Consider the following 23,995-nt stretch of genomic DNA (forward strand, 5'->3'; position numbering starts at 1 on the left):
GATCTCGGCTCACTGCAACCTCCACCTCCCAGATTCAAATGATTCTCCTGCCTCAGCCTGCCAAGTAGCTGGGATTACAGGTGCCTGCCATTATGCCCGGCTAACTTTTGTATTTTTAGTAGAAATGATGTTTTGCCATGTTGGCCAGGCTGGTCTCGAAGTCCTGACCTCAGGTGATCTGCCTGCCTCGGCCTCCCAAAGTGTTGGGATTACAGGTGTGAACCACCGTGCCCGGTCAGACTCTCCTTCCTTTTTCAGGCTGAATAATACTCTATTGTATGGATAGCCCACATTTGGTTTATCCACTCATCCTTCAGTGGACATTTTGGTTGCTTCCATGTTTAGCTATTGTGAATGATGCTGCTATGCACATGGGCGTGACCAGACAGCTCTTCATGTCCCTGCTTTCAGTTCTTTTGGGTAATGGCCAAAAGTGGGATTGCTGGGTCAATTCCGTGTTTAATTTTTTTTTTTTTTTGAGACGGAGTCTCGCTCTGTCACCCAGGCTGGAGTACAGTGGCCGGATCTCAGCTCACTGCAAGCTCTGTCTCCCAGGTTTATGCCATTCTCCTGCCTCAGCCTCCCGAGTAGCTGGGACTACAGGCGCCCGCCACCTCGCCCGGCTAGTTTTTTTTGTATTTTGTAGTAGAGACGGGGTTTCACCGTGTTAGCCAGGATGGTCTCGATCTCCTGACCTCGCGATCCGCCCGTCTCGGCCTCCCAAAGTGCTGGGATTACAGGCTTGAGCCACCGCGCCCGGCCCAATTCCGTGTTTAATTTTTTAAGGAACCACCATCCTTTTTTCCATAGGGGCTGCACCATTTTACATTCCCTCCAACAGTGCACAAAGGTTCCAATTACTCCTTGCCAACACTTATTACTTTCTTGGGATTTTTTTTGTCTTTGTTTTTAAATAATAGCCATCGTACCTGGAGGCCTCAGGTGTCTGAAGTTTGATCAGTGGGTGGGCTGGCCGAAGGCTGGTCAGCACGTTTGCAGTGCTGCCACCCCAGTCTCTTATCATCTCTTACCAAGATCAGGGCAGCAGCCCATGAACCACCCACAGTCCTCCCTACCAGCTCCTGCTCTCCCTCCCAGCCCCTACCCTGCTCTGAAGCCTTCCTACCCTAACCACAACTTTCCCAAGCTCTTCTGTCTCCAGCATCCATTCTGATCATGTGTGTGCCCATGGCGCCTAGAGCTGTGGCTCCTCCATGCCTGCTGCCCGTGTTCTCCCCAAGCTTCCAAGCCCCAAGGATGGTGCTCCTCCCACGCCGCACGGGTAAAGCCCCCCTCTCCTCTCAAGTTGCCAGCACGTCCCTGTGAGAGGAGCAGAGGGCATGCACAGTGGGAGGGCCTTCAGGTCTTGGGTTGGAATCCTGGATCCGTAGGATTTTGAGCAGGCTACTTAACCTCCCTGACTCTCAGTCTTCTCATCTGTGAAATAGGAATCCCGCCTGCCTTGCCAGTTTATGGGGCTGAAATGAGACCATGAGACAGGGAGCCAAAGGCCGGGCAGAGGACGAGGCTCTGGGGAAATGTGGAGCAGCACTGGCAGGGCCTGTGAGCTGGGAAACGGCTGGGGTGTTCACGGATCCCAAAGAAGGGCATTGTTGCTGAAGGAGGATGATGCCAGGGGAGGTCAGAGGAGGAGGGGATCGGGACAGATAACAGAATTATCCTCAGTTTTCAGTGTTCCCAGTACACACGCGCATATTAACGAGTTTCACAAAACAATACTTGCCATTTTTTCTTGAGGAACGCAGATCTTGACTTGTGGAGCTGAACTTCTGGCCCGCTGGTGGGCTGTGCCCTACGCTTTGACTCTCCTGACACAGGGCCTTGCAGACCATATGGGGGCAGGAGGGTTCTGGTCTGCGTTCTAAGTGCAGTGGGAAACAGCATGGCAGGTCCTTAGGCTGAGAGGGTACGTGATTGCTGTCTTAGCCCATGTGAGCTGCTATAACAGAATGCCCTAAGTAAACTAGGTGGCTTAAAAACAACAGAAAGTATGTCTGTCAGTTCTGAAGGTGAGATGTCCAAGGTCAAGGAGTTGGCAGATCCAGAGGCTGGAGAGGGTCTGCCTCCTAAGAAGGGGCAAACAAGCTCCCTGGGGCCTCTTTCACAAGGGCACTAACCCCATTCATGCGGGCTGCACCCTGGCCTCATACCTCCCAAAGGCTCCACTTGCATGTACCATCACCTTGGAGGTGAGGCTTCAACATCGGAAGCGGGGGAGGGAATGCAAGCATTCACTCAGTAGCAACGGGATTGGGTTCAAGAGCTCAGAGTGGAACTAGGGAGCCTGGCAAGCTCAGAGCGCGAGAGTTCCCATGTACCACCGCCTTTTTTTCTGGTATGGCTGCTGGCCGCCCCACCCGCCTGCACAGCCTCTGCCCCAACAGGGAAGCTAGAGGTGAAAGCCAGGACACAGGAGCCGGATGGTGTGCACTCGGGAGCACCTCGCAGCAGCCGAGGCCCAGAGCAGCAGGGGCCGGCAGCAAAGGTTTCTTCCTTTCCATCAAACTACGAGAGCTCGGCAGGCCCCAGTTCATGAGCGGCTCGGGTCGCGGTCCTCGGCCTCCCAGCGGGCAGGAGCCGAGCCGCACTGCAAAGTGGCCTGTTTCCAGCAAACACCCCAGCCACGATGCGAGCGTGAGGCTTTCCGGCTATTTTCCGGGGTGTCTCTTCAGGCAGCGGGGTGCAGCGCTGCGGTTCTCAAACTGGAGGGCTTGTTCTGCAGATGGCTGGGTCCCCGCAAAGAGTTTCGGGCTCAGCAGGTCTGATCGGGGGCCTGGGAATTTGTATTTCTAAGAAGTCCCCAGATGATGCTAACACCGTTTGTCCAGGGTCCACACTTCGGGAGCCCCCGGTGTGGCGGAGAACGGCCTAGCTTCTCATTCGGCCTCCGGCTGTGTGACCTTGCGCGAGGTCGCCTCACTTTTCTGTTTTGCTTGCCTCGTCCGTAACATTAGTCCACGAGGACTAATACTCGTGCCTGCCTCACAGGACGGTTGTAACGAGTAAATAAACTGAATTTACTTCAAGAGCTTGGAGTGGCCCCGGCACATAGTAAAGTGGTGAGAGGCAGGAGGCTTTTATTCACGGCTTAGAGTGGCTGGGTGGTGTCCCAGTGCATCCGAAGCTTCCGCAGGGCTGGAAAGCCACCGGCACCGCACTGCGGGGGTGCCCCGCCTGCAGTCTCCCGTTCAGTGGTGGGGTGAGAATGGGCATTTCTAACAGGTTCCCCGGGGGGCTGTTGCTGCTGGCCTGGAGGCTCCCCCTTCTCTTTCTAGGGAGAAACCTCTAAGAGGGAAAGTGAGTCGCTCGGCTGGGGTGGGACAGAGCGGGCCTAGAGAATGTTAGGGTCCGCTGACAAAAGGTGACCCAGAGCCTGACAGCTGGCTGGTAGCTATGGGATCCTCTGCGCCTCCCTGTAGGGGAAGATGATTTGAGTAGTGAAACCTGTTGATGACCCTCCCACCCCCCAGCAGACACACACACACAAACACATACACACAACCCACACACACAAACACACACACAACCCACACACAAACCCCCCCACACAACCCACACACACGCACACACACACACAACCCACACACACACAACCCACACACACCCCACACAAACCACACACATGAACACACACACACACAACCCACACACAAACACACACACACAACACACACACACAACCCACACACACCCCACACACAAACACACAACCCACACACACACATACAACCCCCCACACACAAGCACACACAGTCCACACACACACAAGCACAGACACACGCACACACACAACCCACACACACACAACCCCCCCCCACAACCCACATACACATACAACGCCCACACACACACCCCCACACACACAAGCACACACAACCCACACACACACACAAGCACACACACACACAACCCACAAACACACACACACAAAACACACACACAACCCCCCCACCACACACAACCCACACACAAACACACACACACACGGAACCAGAGGGGTCTCCTGGGTATAGGTGTGGATCCCGCTGGCTCTTGACCACACTGTTTGCTCTGGGTCAGGGGAGTAGCCACACTCAGCACTTCTCCGGCTTCTGGAAGTCCTGGGCTGCGGCGGCTCCCACATCGCTGACTGGGGCCGTGCACATGGAAGACCCGTGAAAGTCACCAGTGGGAAGCAGGTGCATGCACCGTTTGGGCCTCTACCAGGTGGGCTGAAGAGTCCACGTGGAGTGTGGCAGACAGGATAGGCTCTGGGAGGCTGACTCAGGAGGACCAAACCCTGAGGAGCCTGAGGGAATCACCCTTGTGGGTGAGAGGAGGAAATCAGCCATATGGCTCTGGAGGATCCTGGCAGCCTGAGGACACTCTAAGGTGCAAAGCAGAATCCTCAAGGGAAGGGTGTCTGGGCAGGTTCTCCCGGCTGAGCCTCCACTGGAACAAAGCTGGCTTTCCCCATGGTCCTCCAGCCAGGAAGTGCAGGCCCTGAGGCTTGGCTCGGACAGTGTTCCTCGGACCTGCCAGGGGCAGAGCCAGGTCTAGACAGGCCCCTCGCGCCCCCCATTCCCAAATCGTCTGATAAACACGCTTTGGGGGAAGACTGCACGTCCTGCTTGCTCCAGCCCTGCTCAGCCCCACGTTGCCTCGCCCAGGGAAGAATCTGGTGGCCGGGAGGCTTCCAGAGCTCGGTTGGGTTGAATATTAACCTGCCTTGATTGGGTGGATCAATATTTAAACTCAATTACAAGAGAAAGGGGTTATCTGGAGAGGGCTTATCAGGCCAAAGCAGCTATTGGAATATCTGATAAGCCCAGAGGTTGACATGGAGTAGGGGAGGGGCTGGTCCCAAACACTAGTCCAGAGAGGAGAAAGGTGGATGGAGGAAAATCGACCAACTTCCCTCCCTTCCTCCTGTCATTCCTTCTTTCTTCTCCCCTCCCTCCGTTCCCTTTGTTCACATGTGCTTTCTGAGTATCAGGGGCAGGCCTAGCTCTTTCCTGGCACCAACAAGTCACAGAACTTACCGGGCCTTACTCTTCCTCTGAGCTCCCATGGGCTCCTGTGCCTAGGCTGTCACTGTCCGTCTGTCTGTCTGCCTCTCCCACCGGGTGGAGCTCCTAGAGACAGAGTTTGGTCTGCCTGATCGCTGCCACTCTGGAATCCATCCCAGGGCCTGGCGGGGAGAAGCCTGTTGGGAGTGTTCGTTGAATGAGTAAGAGATAGCAAGAGGTGCTGGGCAAGCGAGGGAGTGGGACCTGGAAGCCGCAGTGAAGGGAGCCTGTGCCGGCAGGGGCAAGCTGCTGTGTGGTGACGTGTCACCTTAGCACACAGAGAATGGGGACAGAGGACAGTGAGTTCGGATGGGGCAGTAGGGATTGGAAAGAGGACAAACATGGGCACAGGGATGTGGAGTGGGTCGGCAGGAGGAGGTGTGAGGGGCTCCCCTAGCCAGGTACTGCCTGTGCCTTGTCTGAAGGGATCCAGGATGTACCACACTGAAGACGGTTTTCTGTATGTTTGTTTGTTTGTCTGTTTGTTTTGAATTTCCCTTAATCTGCCTAAAAGCAGAGGCTCCCAAAAGAGTTCAACTGCCAGAAATCCTTTCCCTGGGAATTTCAAAACCAGAGAGATGGACTCCTATCACCAAGGACGAGAATTCAAGAAGTCAGCACTGGCACCAGGACAAGAAATCACCAGAACAGACATAGTCACAAAACTGTCCGAGCTGCTATCTGTCCTCCTAGGGGCCGTTTATCTTTCCTAAAAGTAAAATGGTCCTTCTCTTCCCTCTTCCCCTATTAACATGGTATATAAGTCCCAAATTATAACCACTTCCTTGAGTAGCGTCTTTCTTTTCTTTTCTTTACTTTTTTTTTTTTTTTGAGACAGAGTCTCACTCTGTCACCCAGGCTGGAGTGCAGTGGCACCATCTCGGTTCACTGCAACCTCTGTCTCAAGCAATTCTCCTGCCTCGGCCTCCCAAGTAGCTGGGATTACTGGCACCTGCCACTGTGTCCAGCTGATTTTTGTATTTTTAGTAGAGATGGGGTTTCGTCATATTGGCCAGGATGGTTGTAAACGCCTGACCTCAGGTGATCTGTCCACCTAGGCATCCCAAAGTGCTGGATTTACAGGTGTGAGCCACTGCGCCTGGCCACATGTTTCTTTTTATTTATACTTGTTTTTTTCCTTTTCTCCTTTTTTCTCTTTTCTTTTTCCTTTTTCTTCTTTTTTTATTTTATTTATTTATTTATATTTTTGACAGTTTCTCACTTTGTCACCCAGGCTGTAGTGCCATGGATCATAGCTCACTGCAGCCTTGAATCGAGTCACATTTTTCTGTGAAACTCCCTCAGAGGTATGAAAATAAAAATCCATCTTTTTTCTCTAGCGAATCTATATTTTGTCCACTTAATTCACAGACCCCTAGTCACTGAACATAAGAGGATAAAGGAAAAGTTTTCCCTCCCTGTTATCTCGTCTGCACTCACAGCACCTTTTCAGGCAGTTGTTAAAGTCTCTACTTTGCCTGTGCGGAGACTGAGGCTCAGAGAATCTGGGCAGCTTCCACAGGGACACACAGCTAGTCAGGGGACAAAGCCGGGCTTCTGACCGGGGTCTGTCAACTCCAAAGACTGTGCCACCGTCCCATGTGGCTGCGGGGAGGCTGATGCTGGGGAGCTTCGGGATAAGGTGCTGCTCCTAGCTGGGAGGGAGGATGCCAGGATATCTAGGTAGCTTGGGAGATGCCCCTCCCGGCAGTTCTTCATGCCCATGGGAAGCACGCCTTTGAGATAAGCTACATACCATGGTTATCCCTTTTCCATCTCAGCCCTGACCCAGCGGTGCCCTTGGGGCCTGCGGAAAGGGGTGAGCTAGAACCGCCTCCTCCTCACCAGTGCTGCCCCTGCTTGCCTCCCTGGGACAGGGAGGGGTGGGATATGCGGCCAGGGGGCTGGCTTGGTAAGTCTTCAGCTCACAGCCCAGCCCCAGCCACGGGATCCTGAGCCCCAACTCGTTTACGGTCCCTGCATGGGCATCTTCCCCACAGCTGCAACTGTCCCTCTGCCGGCCCTGCTGCTGCCTTCTGGAATGTGGGCCCCAGGAGAGGAAGCCTGTCCCTGGGCACCTGCAGAAGCAGCTCTTCCTCTGGGCTGCTGTGGGCTGCTGGGCTCCAGGGTCCTGCCCCAGCACTCAGGCCACCTCCTCTCAGGTGAGCACTCAGGTGAGGCGCTCACCCCTCTCCAGAGATGGCACCTTCTGCTGACTGTCGCTGCCCCTCGATTGCGGATGCACTTGGGAGGCCAGTTCTGTGCTTCACCTCCTTCCATCTTCCTCCTTCGTCTGTCCCTTTCATTCATTCTTTCCCTCTTGAAGGGAAAGTGGACTCAAAGTTCCAGCTGATCTAGCTGATTCCAGCTGATCTAGGAGACCCTGGCTCTGACCCCCATAGGCTGTTTTCTTTTTTCCTTTCACTTCCTTCCTTCCTTCCTTTCTTCCTTCCTTCCTTCCTTTTTTTCCTTTCTTTTCTTTTTCTTTCTTTTCTTTCTTTCTTCCTTCCTTCCTTCCTTCCTCTCTTCCTCTCTTCCTGTCTTTCTCTCCTTCTCTCTTTCTCTCTTTCTTTCTTTCTTTCTTTCTTTCTTTCTTTCTTTCTTTCTTTCTTTCTTTCTTTCTTTCTTTCTTTCTTTCTTTCTTTCTTTCTTTCTTTCTTTTTCTTTCTTCTTTTCTCTTTCTTTCTTTCAGACAGGGTCTCACTCTGTCACCCAGGCTAAAGTGCAGTGATGTGATTTCAGCTCAGTGCTGCCTCAACCTCCCTGGGCTCAGGTGATCTTCCTACCTCAGCCTCCCAAGTAGCTGGAACTACAGGTGTGTGCCACCACACCCAGCTATTGTTTTATTTTATTTTATTTTGTATTTTTGGTAGAGAGAGAGTTTCACCATGTTACCCAGGCTGGTCTCAAGCAATCCACCTGCCTGGGCCTCCCAAGGTGCTGGGATTACAGGTGTGAGCCACTTCATCTGGCTGGCTGTTAGCCATTTAATCTCCCTAAAGTCTCTTTTTTAAAAAAATGGGGACTAGGACAAACCTGACCAACATGGAGAAACCCCGTCTCTACTAAAAATACAAAATTAGCCAGGCATGGTGGTGCATGCCTGTAATCCCAGCCACTCGGGAGGCTGAGGCAGGAGAATCGCTTGAACCCGGGAGGCAGAGGTTGCGGTGAGTCGAGATCGCACCATTGCGCTCCAGCCTGGGCAACAAGACTGAAACTCCATCTCAAAAAAAAAAAAAAAAAAAAGGTAGGGGGGACTAGTCATACCAACTTCAGACAAATGAAGACGAATAAATATATATTTTTTAAAAGAACAGATATAGAAGGTGTATTCGTCAGGCTGCTTGGAGCTTTTCTGACCTGGAAGTCCCCCTTATGGCTACTGTCATTCTGTGGAAAGCCACTGCATGCAGGACTAGACTCCTGGAAATGACCTTCAGGGAGAACTCTGCTTTTTCCTTGGGGCCGTAAGAGCTCCCAGCTGAGGAGTAACTGAGGGAGTAGAGGCAAGCCCTGTCCTCCCCGCAGTGAGGAGTTCTGCCGACATCCCTTTGGCTTCAGCCTGACTCGAGCCGCCAGCTCCGGCTGACTTGTCTGTTTCAAAGCGTGCTGCTCCCGCATGCCCCGGAAGGGAGGGGCGTCTCTGTTTTGAAGTTAATCTGTCTTTGACTTTAGGAAGGGGCCATGAGGGCTTTGGGCAGACCATGTGTTCTAAGCAGTGTTTTGGGCACTGTTTTATTTGTTGCTAGTGACTTAAGAGTTTGAACTGGATCTGAAGACCAACTACACTGTAAAGCATTCAAAAGAAGATGACATTAAAGAGAAGACTTCCAAGAGCATAGAATTACACTACTAAGGTAAGCATTTTTAGAAACAGATATTAAGTTGGAAATATCCTAAGAAGATTGAATTAAAATGCAATATTCCCACATCTTGGCCGTATTAGGTAAGTCACGTCGGCCACTGCAAAAACAAACCCCAAATGTCCATGGCTTAACATAATAAAGGTTTATTTCCTCTTCAAGTCTCAGGTCCATGGGGCGTCCCATGGCCGCCTCCCACATGGTCATTCAGGGACCCAGGTTCCTTCCATGTACTGGTTCTGCCGTCTTCTAGGGCCTTAGAGCCTTTGCTTCTGCCAGAGGAAGGGACAAGGGGGACCCTGGGAGGAGAGGTTTTGGGGACCAGCCTGGAAATGGTGCCCTCACTTCTGCTCGGATGACCTTGGGCAGCACAATCACAGGTCTCCACCCAACAGCCTGGTCGGGTGGTTGGGAAATGCGGTCTAGCCATAGGTCCAGCCTTCTCTGCCACGATGGCATTTAAGACATAAATAAATAAAACCCAGCTGGAATGAGTGAAAAAAGAAATTGCCGACACCTGTGGTGTCCCCTCTGCGCCAGACTTTGTCCTTAATCTGTAGATACCCATCCTCACTATAGCCCTGTTTAGACACCAGTATCAGCACTACTTTCAGAAGCAGGAAATTGAAACCAGGAGAGGTTCATTAAGTTGCTGAAGAAGGGAGTCTACTGGCCAGGCCCTGTGGCTCATGCCTATAATCCTAGCACTTTGGGAGGCTGAGGTGAGAGGACTGCTGGAAGGCCAGGAGCTCGAGACCAGCATGGGCAACACAGCAAGACCTCATATGGATTAAAAAAAAAAACAACAGGCCAGGCACGGTGGCTCAAGCCTGTAATCCCAGCATTTTGGGAGGCTGAGACGGGAGGATCACGAGGTCAGGAGATTGAGACCATCCTGGCGAACATGGTGAAACCCCGCCTCTACTAAAAAATACAAGAAAACTAGCCAGGCGAGGTGGCGGGCGCCTGTAGTCCCAGCTACTTGGGAGGCTGAGGCAGGAGAATGGCGTGAACCCGGGAGGCTGAGCTTACAGTGAGCTGAGATCCGGCCACTGCACTCCAGCCTGGGCTACAGAGCGAGACTCCGTCTCAAAAACAAAAAACAAAAAACAACAAACAAACAAAAAAAAAAAGGAAAGAGAAGGAAGAAAGAAAGTTTAAAGAAAGAAAGGGTCCAAAGTGGGCTGATTTTTAGGGAATGGAAGGAAAGGAGGGAGGGAGGGAGGGAGGGAGGAAGGAAGGAAGGAAGGAAGGAAGGAAGGAAGGAAGGAAGGAAGGAAGGAAGGGAAAAAGAAACAGTCAAAAGTGGGCTGATTTTTAGGAGTCCTGCACACTTATTCATTATTTTGATTTAAGCCAACAGTCATTCTGAGCTCACACTGTGGTGTGCCAGGCGCTGTTGTGTAGGGTGGTGCAGGGTGATTGGCTCCCCCAAGCATAGCCATCGGGTGTGACCCAGGAGTTAAGAGGGGGTGACTGTTGTCTCCCATGTCCTCCAGATTCTTCTTATGGCCTCTATTTGCCTCACAAACCTAAGGATGTGCACCGATGCCTTTAAGAAAAAAAGTGCATTGTTATTGGAAAGACAAAATTGGCCTGCAGGTTTCCTATGACCCACCACGGGTGTTTGTATATAAAACAGAGCAGGGGCCTGGGGGGTGGCCGGGGGCTGGGCTGAACACAGAGGCCCACTGTCAGCCAGGGCTGAGGCTCCAGTTTCAGGACTGAGTCTCTGGCACAGAGTGGATGGAGACTGGGCGGGAGGACATGGCTCCTATGTGACATAGCTGTGGCATCTTGGCTGAATTTCAGCCAGACTCCAAGTCACGCAGGCCTAGAGAATCAAGGCTGCAAGGAACCCTGGATATTCAGGCCTGTGGTCTTCAAACTTGCCACACCAAACCCTCTTTGAAGGAAACAGAATGGAGCAGCACATTCAGAACCAAGAGCTGCTCTGAAGGGCCAGATTGGCATGGGCGGAGCTGAGGACCCAGGGCTGCGTGGGCCACGGCGGGAAAGCTCAGAGCTGCTCTAACCTCTTCTGCTGCAGCTGCTGGGGAAATTGAGGTCCACAGAAAGGAAGCAACATGCCTAAGGGGACCCAGTGACTTGGTGGCCCATCAGGCTAAGAAGGAACCCATCAGATGTCACTGGAAGTAGTGGGTCCCAGCTTACCCTTACTTTGCTTTTTTTTTTTTTTTTTTTTTGAGACAGAGTCTTACTCTGTCACCCAGGCTGGAGTGCAGTGGTGCAATCTCAGCTCACTGCAACCTCTGCCTCCTGAGTTCAAGCAATTCTCCTGCCTCAGCCTCCTGAATAGCCAGGACTACAGGCGCACGCCACCATGCCCGGCTAATTTTTGTGTTTTTAGTAGTGACAGGGTTTCACCATGTTGGCCAGGCTGGTCTCAAACTCTTGACCTCGAGATCTGCCCACCTCGGCCTCCCAAAGTGCTGGGATTATAAGCGTGAGCCACTGTGCCCAGCCTTTTTTTTTAAAAAAAAATTTAAGACAGAGTCTCACTCTGTCACCCAGGCTGCAGTGCCATGGCACAACTTGGCTCACTGCAACCTTTGCCTCCTGGGTTCAAGTAATTCTCCTGCCTCAGCTGCCCAAGTGGCTGGGACTATAGGCATGTGCCACCATGCCTGGCACATTTTTGTATTTTTTGTAGAGCTGGAGTTTCACCATGTTGCCAGGCTGGTCTTGAACTCCTGGACTCGAGTAATCTGTCCACCTCAGCCTCCCAAAGTGCTGGGACTATAGGTGCGAGTTGCTGCGTCTGGCCCTTACCCATAGTTCTGTCTAACTTGGCCATAAAATGCGGGTTCCCACCGTTCCCTCCTCAAGTTCACTAATTTGCTATTATGGTTCACAGAACTCAGAGAAGCTTAGATTTACTAGTTGATCCTCTGATAAAGGGTATGATAATGGACACAGATCACAGCCAGATTTTAAAAAGTACATAAAGCAAGGCCCAGAATGGTCCCGAGGGCAGGATCTTCTGTCCCCCTGGAGTTGATGCTCACCAACCCAAAAGCTCTGACCCTCGTGCCTTAGGAATGTGTTTTTTTGTTTGTTTTTTGTTGTTTTTCAAGATGGAGTCTCACTCTGTCACCAGGCTGGAGTGCAATGGCGGGATCTCAGTTCATGGCAACCTCCACCTCCCAGGTTCAAGTGATTCTCCTGCCTCAGCTTCCCGAGTAGCTGGGATTACAGACATGTGCCACCACACTGGGCTAATTTTTATATTTTTAGTAGAGACGGAGTTTCACCATGTTGGCCAGGCTGGTCTGACCACAGGTGATGCACCTGCTTCGACCTCCCAAAGTGCTAGGATTACAGGCATGAGCCACTGTGCCCGGCCCTCAGGGATGTTTATGGAGGCTTCATTATGTAGGTGTGGTCGATTATTAACTCAATCTCAAGGTCCTCTTCCCTCCCTGGAGGATGGGGTTAGGACTGAAAACGCCAAGCTTGGTCTTTCTGGTGACCAGCCCCGTCCAGAAGTCCCCCAAGAGTCACCTCGTTGGAACAAAAGATGCTCCCATCACCCAGGAAATTCCAAGGGCTTTAGAAGCTCTGTGTCAGGAACTGGAGTTAGAGACCAATTATTGGAACAAAAGACACTCCTAGCTCCTCTATCGCTTAGGAAATTGCAAGGGTTTTAGGAGCTCTGTGTCAGGGAACACTGGGAGACCCTGGACAGCAGCTGATGACCAACATTCATCAAGGGTAGGAGGTTCAGGAACTTGCTCAGTGCCCTGCAGTGAGGACGTGCCAGGGCTGGGACTGGAGGCAGCCAGTGGGCTCCAGAAAAGCCTCACCAACACTCTGGATGTAAACATCAGTGAAGAAGTTCCAGTAACCAGCACATGATAGTTCTACACAATATGGATGCATATCTGACAGGAGAGCGATGGAAACGAACCAGAGAGAAGGCAAAATGTGATGGAACAGCCTCCGCAGCTGCTAAGGACGCTGAGCTGGTAAAGTCATACGGAAAGGCAAGCACGCGATCGGCGTGAATGTCAGCGGAGTGGTTAGCTCTGGGGGAGGGAAGGCCAGCCGTGGGAGGGAGTTGAGGCCGGCGGTGGTTCTGGATAGACCAAAATATGTTATTTCTGGAGCCGGGTGGTGACTTCTTGGGGCTTCGCTTTGTGATAAGTCATCGAGCTGTGTGCTTGTTTTGTACCCTTTTCCATATATATATATTACATTTCACAATAGGACAGGCTTAAAAAAAGAGGCAGAAACGCTCAGGAAATGAAGTGCGTCACCTTGCAGAGGAAGGACCTGCCCTTGGAGTGCCACCAGCTGGAGCGAGCAGCACCTGTGGATCCAGGGCATCTTCTGCCTTCTCTCTTTACCCACCGGCCTGTCTTCCAGGTTCACCAACAAACTGGTGTTGGTGGCGCTTAGTGGTGGGTCCGCGTTCCCAGTGCCGGCACGAGCAGGTGATGCAGCATCCTCCCCCGGGTGCCCGACTCCACTGCATAACCAGGCAGTCACGCCAGGCAGGGGCCGGAATGGCCTCTCCACTGTCCTTCTCCATCGAAGCCACTCTGGCTGAGAGCTCAGAAAAATGAGGAGGCCTCACAATAGGTGGGCACAGAAGTGGACCTTTGCCTTTCTGGCCTCCTGCCACCTGATGCCCAGCCCTACGAGCCAGCCTTAGGAGACAGCACTCAGCTGCCCAGCCATGAGGCATTTCAGCCCACACCTGGGCCAGCTGGTGCAAGGATGGACTCAAGTGGATCTCCCCTCAACCACTTCCCTGGGCCTCACTTCTGAGTCCATTGAGTGAGGATGATTAATCCTGTCTCCCGAGGATGGTTGCCTGGTTTCAGTGCACTGACATGTGAACAGCACGAGGCACTGCCCTGACATGGGAAGGCCCGATCACACGGCTCCCTTGCTTGGGACTGCCTTCCCTCCTTGATCCCTCCCAAATGCATCCAGTGCCACCCACTGTGCTGCCTTCTGGCTTTCATTCTTCAGTTACCTCTCTCCCGCCTTAGGGTACCCTGCTGACCTCCCCTGAGCCCAGGTGAGATAATGAACCCTTCCCTGGCCTCATGGCCCCCAGTTTGCCCCAGCAGTGGTACTTGACACTCCCCTGTCCTCCCTCTGGGCAGGAGGCCTGCAGCACAGGGACTTGTCTTATTCAGCTCTGGATCCCAGGTGCTCCAGCACCTGCCCAGGGCCTGGACACAGGAGAGTGAGCCATGCTCCTCAAGAAATCCCAGAGGCCCAGAAGTACCAGCAGTTTGGGGGCAGCCACCAGCTGTCCAGAGCAGTCAGTCCCAACCCTCAGTTGGATGTCTTTGGTTCTGCTGATTAATCTGGATACAGCGCACTTTAAACCACAGCGATGTTGCTGAGGGCAAATCGAATGTACCAGTTTAAATGCACCGAAGGGATTCGCCATCTAAAGAAAGCCTGTGATGAGTTAGTACTTCCCAAGAGTAAAAGATGCTCGTGTAATGCAGCAAAGCCCAGCGACTTTTCCCCTCCTATATAAATTCAGATTCTGGACATTGGGAGAGCCAGGGTTCTCCGGAAACAGACTTTGGGGTGGCAATTAGAAGGCAGGACATTTAATAGGGGGTGCTTTTGAGATGCACTGGCAGGAATCAGGGAAGGGGAGGAAGCAGGATGGGCGGAGGGAGGACTTGGGCTACGAGGCAGTCTCCCTGGAGGGTTCCGTGGTCCCCACTGGGACCTGCAAGCTGGAACCACACTTCAGAGTTGCTCCCTTATGGGGTGAGGGAGCTAGACCTTTATATCCCCTGCCAGTCAATCTTCGGGCCACCTCGGAAGGGGCATGACCTTGAACGAGGCAGTCCTTGTAGGGACAGCCCAGGGCTCACTGCGGCACCCCCAACCCAGCAGCTGGGGGAATAAGTCCTTCATCCGTGAAGGGGAATCTGGGTGCAAATTTTCACAGGGAAAAAGAGGGGAACTGCCATTGCTTGAGGGCCTACTATGCACTCAGCCCTGTGCGAGGTGCTTTATTTATTTATTTATTTATTCATTTATTTATTTATGACACAGTCTCGCTCTTGTCGCCCAGGCTGGAGTGCGGTGGTGCGATCTTGGCTCACTGCAACCTCCGCCTCCCAGGTTCAAGCAATTCTGCTGCCTCAGCCTCCCGAGCAGCTGGGACTGCAAGCGTACACCACCACGCCTGGCTAATTTTTTTTTTTTTTTTGTATTATTAGTAGAGACAGGGTTTCACCAGGTTGGCCAGGCTGGTCTCAAACTCCTGACCTCAGGTGATCCGCCTGCCTCAGCCTCCCAAAGCGCTGGGATTCCAGACATGAGCCACCAGGCCTGGCTTTATATCCATTCTCCCAGAAAACTCTCACGACGGCTCTGCAAGGTGGCTGTTACTACACTCATTTTTCAGATGAGGAAGCAGAGGGGAAGGAAGGTAAGTTATCAGGGGGTGTGCCCAGCATGGTCCCACTTCCTGCTGCTGGGCTCCCTGCAGAATGCACTCCATCCTCGACACCTACCCCCGCCCCCTTGCTTTGGGACTAGCTGCAGATCTACAGGTTGTCCAGAGACTGTGTCCATGGGGGTGCCATGTACACACCTCCCAGCTGGTCAGCTCTGCCCCAGCACTCAGGCCACCTCCCAGGAAGCGGTGCTCCCCCTTCTCCAGAGATGGCACCTTCTGCTGACTGTCCCTGCCCCTCCACTGCAGATGCATTTGGGAGGCCAGTTCCGTGCTTCACCTCCTTCCACCTTCCTCCTTCGTCTGTCCCTTTCATTCATTCTTTCCCTCTTGGAGGGAAAGTGGACTCAAAGTCAAGCTAATCTAACAGGGAGACCCTGGCTCTGACTGTTTTCTTTGTTCTTTTTCAGCTCCTGCTGAATGGGAGGAGGAGCCTGGGGTGAGGCCTGGAGAGGTCGACCACAGGGATCCAGGGCCCAGCAAGGGGTCCAGGGCAGGGCAAAGCTGAGACTTTTCCCAGTCAATTCCCAGGCAGGATCGGGCAGAGACCAGCAGAGTCAGGCTCCCCTAGAAACTGCCCCAATGCAGACCTGAAGGTGGGTGACACTCCAGCCTGTAAGGACACTCATGCACAGACACCAAGCACTTCCCGTGTACCAGGAGCAGTGCTTAGCCCTGGAGCCCAGGCACAAGCAAGACACCATCCTTGGCTCAAGGGGCTCCTGGCTGGTGAAGATAATGACGGAAAACAACCAACCTGGGAACACTGCCACAAATCCTCTGAAAATGAAAATGGCTACCGTCCGTCCGGAGGCTCCCTGTGCCGGGCACCAGGCCGAGCATCTGGGGTGTGTTAGGACTCATGCTCGTGAATGGCTTTGCAGAGCAGATATCTCTATGTCCATCTTTGCCAAGGAGGTGACTGAATTCTAAGGCTCGCTCAAGGTCAAAAATCATGGAGAGTCAAACTTGGAACACAGGTCTGTCTGACTCACCTTCCTTCCTCCCAGCTTTGGCTCCTAATCCTTGCATGAGGAGCCTCTGAAAGTGCCTTTTGCCAACAGCCAGCAGGGTGGGAGGCCCCACGTGCACTGAGCAAAGCGTCTTGCCTGTAGCTGATCTTGGCTATGACCGCAGGGAAGACCAGTGACCTTGTGTTTGCCCTGGCAGGGTGGAGGCAGTAGCAGGGGCCACCACTGAGTTCCATGGCTGAGCTCATTCTTGGCCTTTAATGATAGCCACTGGGTAGCTAGAATGTCACATCATACTGGGGGCAGAGGGCCCAGGTAACTTCCCTCCAGACCAGGGGTGTAGGTGTCTTTCAAAGGAAGCAGGGAGGGTCCCCCAGCCCCGGCTCCCTGGTAGCGACTCGAGAATAGATCCTGGCTCTGTGTCCCTGCTGGAGGCTGCCATTCTGCCATCTGCTCAGACTCTTGGGTCTGAAGCAGCATCTTCTGTTGCTACTGGAGCCCACGAATCAGAGTCATCTTCTCACTGTGGCCAGGGCACGCTGAGCGTTTCTCCAGGAATCCTTCATCGATTGGGGAAATCTTCTGCCCGGAATGTGCTCCTCTTGTGCACCGTCTGCCTGCCTCTCCCTCCTCCGTCAAGGCTCAGCTGAAGTCTCCCTCTGCTGAAACGTTCTTTGACCACTCAGTCTGGCCCCCCATTTCTCCACACTGTGCACTGTGCCTCAGGCAATTGCAAGGTCCTTCAAAGGCAGGGAGCAGAGATGCACACAGAGCCGCAGGAGCAATGAGAGCAACTATAAGCCTGCATAGCAGGGTCCCGCGGCACTGCTAGCTCTGTGCTCAGCGCTCTACAGCAACACACAGCGTCTCAGCAGCTGCAGGAGCCCACAGCCGCAATGCTCACCCTGGCCAGCCTCCCTGGAGTGCCACACCCTGCCCCACCCCAGGGCCCATCGGCCAGAGCCTTGAGGCCTCAAGGCCATCCCTTCCCTGTCGCCTGGCCCACCGGCAGCTGGAAACATGCTGAGAGGGAAGACCAGGGCTCAGGCTGGTCAGGGTCTCTGTGTCGGATGAAGTCACGGTGGGCATGTGTGAGGCAAGAGGCTGGTGGGGGAAGACCGCGAGCCGCAAGTGGAGCCGTCAGCCATGTGGAAGCCCCGGAGGGAGTGGGAAGTGGCTGGACTACAGTGTCGGAAACACCATGGGAAGGAGGCCGCAGCCCCAGCTTTGACCCTCTTCCTGTCCCCAGCTCCAAGTTCTCCTGGAAGGTCAGCTACACCAGGTGGGGGCTGGATGAATCTCCACCACTGCATTCTGCAGGCCTAGAGTGGCGCCTGGCACCCAGTGCTGCCTGGGTCCGTGTCGTGCTGTAGAGCGCTGAGCACAGACCTAGAGGTGTCATGTCACCCAGATCACAGCTCGGAAGGAGACACTGTCCCGTCCTCCAGGCACTCCCTCCTAAAGTGGCAAACAGGACATGGAGACAAGGGGTGATGGGGACACACACCTTGTTAAGGGGTTGGGGTGTGTCTGGAAGGCAGCCGTGTGGGGAAAAGTCTCCTCAACAATCGTTAACACAGAAGGCCTTCTGTGATCAGATGTGCGGGGTTTTCCCACACACCAAGCAGCGGACTCCAGCTGGGTCCGCTACCTGGAATCCTGACTCCCTACCTGGAGATAGAGTGAGACCCCACAGGTGGAGGGCTCAGTCCTCAAGACTGCCCCTGCCCCCCACCTCCACTAGTCGCAAGTCCAGGCCTCCGGAACTTCTGACCTACTGGCTTCAAGTTGGGGTTCCCACGACCCCCTCTTTGGGTTTGAGTAATTTGCTGGAGTGGTTCACAGAACTCAGGGAGACACTTACGTTTACTGTTTTATTATAAACGATATGGCAAAGGATACAGGTGAAGAGATGCATAGGGCAGGGTATGGGGGAGGGGTGTGGGGGCTCCATGCCCGCCCTGGGGCACCACCCTCCAGCCTTCTCCACGTGTTCAACTGTCTGGAAGCTCCCTGAACCCTGTCCTCGGGTTTTTATGGAAGCCTCATGATATCAGCATTCCTTCCCCCAGGGTAAGACTGTGGTCTTAAGACCCACAGTCAGAAAGGCAGGGAACACAGACGTGAAGGGAGGGCAGGAGAAGGTCAAGGGCCTGCCCCTGAGGCCTCACACCCCCAACACTATCACCCAAGCCTGTAAGGACGGCTGTGGCAGTTATGAACCAGGAACTGTGGGTGAAACCCAAGATGGTTACCACAACACCACAGAACCCCTCGTCCCAGCCTCAGTGGTCTGGGGCGCTTCCTGGAGATGAGACTTGAGGTTAGTGGGGTTTTCAGACTTACTTTCCTCCCAAGATTTTGCAACTTGATTTTAATTTTCTATTTTTTAGAGACCGGGTCTCGCTCTGTCACCCAGGCTGGAGCACGGTCATAGGTCACTGTTAACCTCCAGCTCCTGGGCTCAAGGGATCTGTCCCTCCTCAGCTTTCCAAAGCAGGGGCATACACACATGAGCCACCCTGCCCAGCTGTACATTTTAGAAATAATTTCAAACTTACAGAAAAGTTACCAAAACAGTACACAAAATTTCCGATACAATTCGAACTCCTTAAAATGTTCATGTTTTACCACAGTTGCTTTTTGTCCCCATCTCTCTCCATTCTCTTAATACATTTTTTTTCCAAAATATTTCAGAGTAAGTTGCAGACAGGAAGTCCTTTTACCTCTGAATATTTCATTATTTCCTAAAAATATGGACACCCTTTAACATGACCACAGTACCATAATTCGTGTTAGGAAATTGCTATGGCACTATTAGCTAATTTGGATTTTGTTTGAGGAACTCCTCTGGTCAACACTGGTGAGGTGTGGCGTGGGCAGGCCGGGGGCACGGGGTGGCCTGTGAGTATGCAAGGTCAGGCGGCTTCCGTGCTGGCACCCAAGAGGGGTAGGGGACACGAGATTGCAGAGTAAGCTCATCTCAAATGCCTGGGACTTAGTTGAGGGTTGAACTTGACCCCAAAGCACTGGGGAGCCGGCAGATTGGCAGGCTGGCCAGAACAGGCTGGTCCCTCTTGCGTCCTTCCTGATGCCCTGGGCTGGCACCCGTGATTCCAGTCGGCCAAGGCCCCTCCATCCTTGGGAGAAGAATCGAGTTGCCCTGTTCAGTGAGAAGTTCAGAAAGAACAGAATGTACTTACTGTGCCCAAGGAACAGGGAGTGGAAGGGCAGGAAAGGAATTAAAAAAAAAGTAACCGAGTGTGAGTGTCTGGCAGGAGCCTGGCCTGTTTTGTAACCACAAAGTGTCCCGGTGAGTCACCACTCTTCTCCGAGGCCTGCTCCTTCCGTGTCACCCCCGAGCTGGTCTCTTGTTCCAGCACCGTTCTCCTCTCAGCCTGGTGTTCCTGGGGCACGTGGACTCGGAGTTATTCACAGCTCAGTTCGAATTCAACCGTGGCTGGCTCGTGAGCTCAGGCAGGATGCGGTCCTCTCTGAGCGTCCTGTCTTTTTTTTTTTTTTGAGATGGAATCTCACTCTGTCACCCATGCTGGAGTGCAGTGGCATGATCTCAGCTCACTACAACCTCCGCCTCCAGGGTTCAAGCGATTCTCCTGCTGCAGCCTCCTGAGATTTTTTGTAATTTTAGTAGAGATGGGGTTTCACCATGTTGGCCATGGTGAAACTCCTGACCTCAAGTGATTCACCCGCCTCGGCCTCCCAAAGTGCTGGGATTACAGGCGCGCGTCACCGTGTCTGGGGGCTCATGTCTTGAGCTCCAGGTGGGATGGGGGGCCTTTTGCACAAAGCGGGCCCAATGCCAGCCTGGTTCTGTCACTCACTGGCCCCTAAGTCTCTGTGGGTAAGGCCCATGGCTCCCAGGCACCTTTTCCCCCAGCTGCGAGGAGGCCCGTAATTACCAGGAGTGCCTTGAGAGCAGGCCTGGGCCCGACTCACCTCAACGCTCCTGCCCAGGCCAACAGCACACAGGTGTGATCAGTTGATGTTTGCCGAGGCCGTGAGGAAGATAAGCCCAAAAGTCTATGCCTAGCCTGCAGCAGAGCCTTGGGAAGCATCGTAGTCTTATGTGAGGTCTTATGTGAGGTCTTTAAGCCATCCAGCGTGCCCCAGAGCCCAGCATGCCCCAGGTGATGGCTATTCCCCTCCTGAGGATGCACCAGTCGGGGAGGAGACCCTTGCTCATGGAATTACTGCGGTTAAGGAGGTGAGAGGCAGGAGCTGCAGCTGGGGCGGCGGGAGGTCGTAGGTAGGACTGCTGGGCTGCACTGGGTGTGGGGCCCTGGGCAATACATAAGCCAGGAGGGAATGTGGGTGTGTGGGCAGGGGACAGGGGTCTGGCTGCATCCCTCATCTCCTGCCAAGGCTTTTCCTCTGCCCCTGGGGTAACCCGACACCCAGCCATCCACCTGAGGTGCAGGTAAGGGCTGCGCCTCACCTGCCTCTCTTGGCTGCTCCAATTGCATTTTGAAGGTGTTGCAAATTGCTCTATGATGTTCTGGAGCCAAACCATGTCCCTGGCCCATAGCCCAACCCCTGGGGCTTGGCGTCAGCGGCATTGTCCCTGGAAGACAAGCTGCCTTTGAGGGTTTGAGGGTTTGGAGAGTTTGAAGGCTTTGGTTTGGCGGGCCCGGTCCAAAGGGCTCCACCTGGCTGGGTCAAGCAGAATCAGGGTGGTGAGAGGACACAGCCCTGGGCCACCCAAAGGTGCCCCTGTGATGAACAATGTAGAGGGTGAGAGTGTGTGCTTGGGCATCAGACAGCCTGGGCTCCACTGACAAGCTGTGTGACCTTGGACAACTGACTAAGCCTCTCTGTGCCTCAGTGTTCTCATCTGTAAAATAGAACTGATAAGAGTCCTTACCTCATAACAGTGTTGTCCAGGTAAAATGAGCTTATACAAGTGAGCCACTCAGAGCATCCCTAACGTGTGTGAGCGCCACACAAATGGAAGCCGGAAGCCACTATGATAGAAGGCAGATTCCTCTGAGGGCAGAATGAGGGCAGCCTCCCCTCTCCTGACCCTCCAGACCTCTGTGATCTGCCCCTGCCCATCATCCTGCCTCACCTCTTACCCACCCCTCCCTCTCCACAGCAGCTACACTGAGTTCCTGGTGCTTCTCTTGAGCCTACTCAGGCCTCTGGTCCCAACAGGTGCCCTCTTCTGCCTGGGGCACCTTTCCCCTCTTTGTCAGGTCAACACCTACCTTTCACTTCCCTTCATGACTCAGCTCGGGCGTCACCTCCTCCAGGAAGCCTTCCACTTAATGCTGTGGCATGATTAATCTCACTAAAGCCTGCAAGGTTTGAGGAAATGGAGGCTTCTCTGAGAGGCGGAGCTGCTTACCCAGGGGTAAGCTGGAGAGGGAAGTTGGAACTTGGCTCTAAATCTGTAGAAAACCAGCTTTAGGGGTGCTCTTCCCCCTAGCCAGACTGCCTTTTGCCGTCTGCATTTGTGGGGGATGCTGGAACAAGCCATCCCAGTCCTGCTTCAGGACTGAGGGGCTTAGTCCATGGCCGCTGGGAGGCTGCCCATCATCCTTTCCAGGAATTGCCTTGGCTGAGGGGAGCTTCATCGCCCAGGACCATCTCCTTCCTCAGAGGATACCCGTGCCTGTGTGGAGGAGCCTCATGCACAGATATAAAGGCTCGGTCTCTTGCCCCAACCTGGGACAACTCAGGGCAATGCCAGCTCCAGAGCTGCCTGTGGTGTCAACTGAGGCCTCCACTGAGGCTGCTTCACAACCCAACTTCTGCCTCCACTCAATCCCACCTTCATCCTCCACCCCAACATGGAGTCCCAGAGTGCTTCTTAATGACAGTCCTGGATGCTAATCTAAAGCAGAGTCTGCTTCCAGGGAACCCAGCCTGCAGCAGGTTCTTGCTTGGAGGCATCTGAATCTTGCTGGAAGGGATTACAGAGATCCCCAGAGCCTGCAGGCCAGGCTTGGGCGCTGTGCAGCAGGACACGCTATCAGGTCCCTGGGATGACATGGACCAATGCTCCCTCACTACTGTGGCTGCTCCCAGGGCCGGATGCCAGACCCCCGCCACGTTGTCCCCAGACCAGTGGAATAGCTTCAGCACCTGAAGGGTTGAACTTGACCCCAAGTTCAACCTGGTTTATGGTGTGAGGGATGGACTAACCCAGGAATGAGAGGGGAAGGATGGCTTGTGTTTGCAGAGAGAGCTTCCTTTGCAAAGGAAACAGTCTCTTAGATTGGCCAATTAAAAATTCCTGAGGGCAGCAATCACAACCAATTCAATTCTGTCTCCAGGGTCTGGCACTGGGTTGCCAGAACTTAGGAGCACTCAATATTTATTGAGTGAGTAAATGAATGTAAGAAAGTGGCAGTAAGAAAAACAAACAAACAAACAAACAAAAAAAAAAGAAAGAAAGAAAATGGCATTAGGCGTGTCCCCCACTGGAAGGTAAGCTCATGAGGGCAGGATCACATCTGCTTTGATTACTGCCCCACCCCAGTGCCCAGGCCAGGGCCAAACACATATTTGTTGGATGAATGCGTGAATGAATGTATAAGTGTATTACCTGTTTTAGAGTTTCCCAAACTGTGGTCTGTGGATATTCTTTGTATTTCACAGTCAGTGTCCAAAATAAGTTGGGAAAATGCTGTACCTGGTAGTTTCCTGTCAGAGTCATTCCACACAGGAGCACGCTGAAGGCTCTGAGAAGGTCTGCAGTGAAAAAGGCTGTTCCACCCTATTTTATCCAACAGTTACCAAATGGATTCCCTCTGGCCCTGCATTAACTCAGGGACACCAGTGTGCCAGGGAAAACATTTTTGGGAACTGCTGCTTTAATTCGAGAATCTGAGTTTGAGGTCATTTAACCAGGGGTGTCAGAGACTTGCTTGGGATGGGGCAAGGCAGGGAGCAATTAGATCGAGCACGGAGGCGGGAGCGGCTGCCCCTTGGACCAAGGATGTCACCATGTGTGCAGGGTGTGCCCAGCAGGAGTTCTGCAGGTGTGTGAGGGCAGAGTGACCATTAGGAGAGGGACTTGCGGCAGGTTTTACAAAGCTCGTTAACCACAGGGCGCTCCCCGTCCCCCTGACTTTCCTGAGACCCAGCTCCCCATGCTGACACTGATCTCTGCCCTCCATGCGACTTCACAGTGTCCCTCTGACTCCTTTGAATACCTCTCCACTCTGCCTGGTGGGCTCTGGGCTAACACGCCTGTAAATAGGGTTTTCTCCTGATCTGCCGGGGCTGCCCAGCAGGAGCTCGTTCTGGGTATCCTGCCAGAGGGATGGCTGGCCCGAACTTGAAGGGCAAGAGAAAGCACTAAAGACTCAGGCTGACTTGGACTTCACAGGCTACACGGGGGCAGGCACAGGGAGCTGGTCAGGGGCAGCCATGGCCCAGTTCAGTCTGCGCCTTGGTAGGCATTGAAGAAAATACCAGCGAATCAGGGCAGGTGACATGTGGGGCAGTGACAGTTTCTGCTGTGGGACCTTGGATTGTGTTCACAACTCATGCTCTATTTAGGAAGGCTCGTGAAGGTGAGACTTGGGGCAGAGGGGAGTGGGGGAGAGGAAGTTCTGGCTGTCTGACTCTTGAGGAGGGGCAGAGTTTTGAGGGGTTGCA

At 53.4% G+C, this 23,995-nt stretch overlaps 1 long non-coding RNA gene across 2 annotated transcripts; it reads left to right on the forward strand.

The window, feature by feature from the left end:
- Positions 1-8: 8 nt before the first annotated feature.
- Positions 9-19,822, forward strand: LOC139357066 (uncharacterized). Of its 2 annotated transcripts, none has more exons than XR_011609675.1 (4): positions 9-3,080; positions 8,822-8,929; positions 15,160-15,371; positions 15,809-19,822. It is a non-coding gene; the product is annotated as an uncharacterized lncRNA (long non-coding RNA). The 2 variants fall into 2 exon arrangements; XR_011609674.1 differs by lacking the exon at positions 9-3,080 and adding an exon at positions 8,132-8,539.
- The last annotated feature ends 4,173 nt before the right edge of the window (positions 19,823-23,995 follow it).

The sequence above is a fragment of the Macaca nemestrina genome, chromosome 11 (genome assembly GCF_043159975.1).
Source record: "Macaca nemestrina isolate mMacNem1 chromosome 11, mMacNem.hap1, whole genome shotgun sequence".
Taxonomy (NCBI): Eukaryota; Metazoa; Chordata; class Mammalia; order Primates; family Cercopithecidae; genus Macaca; species Macaca nemestrina.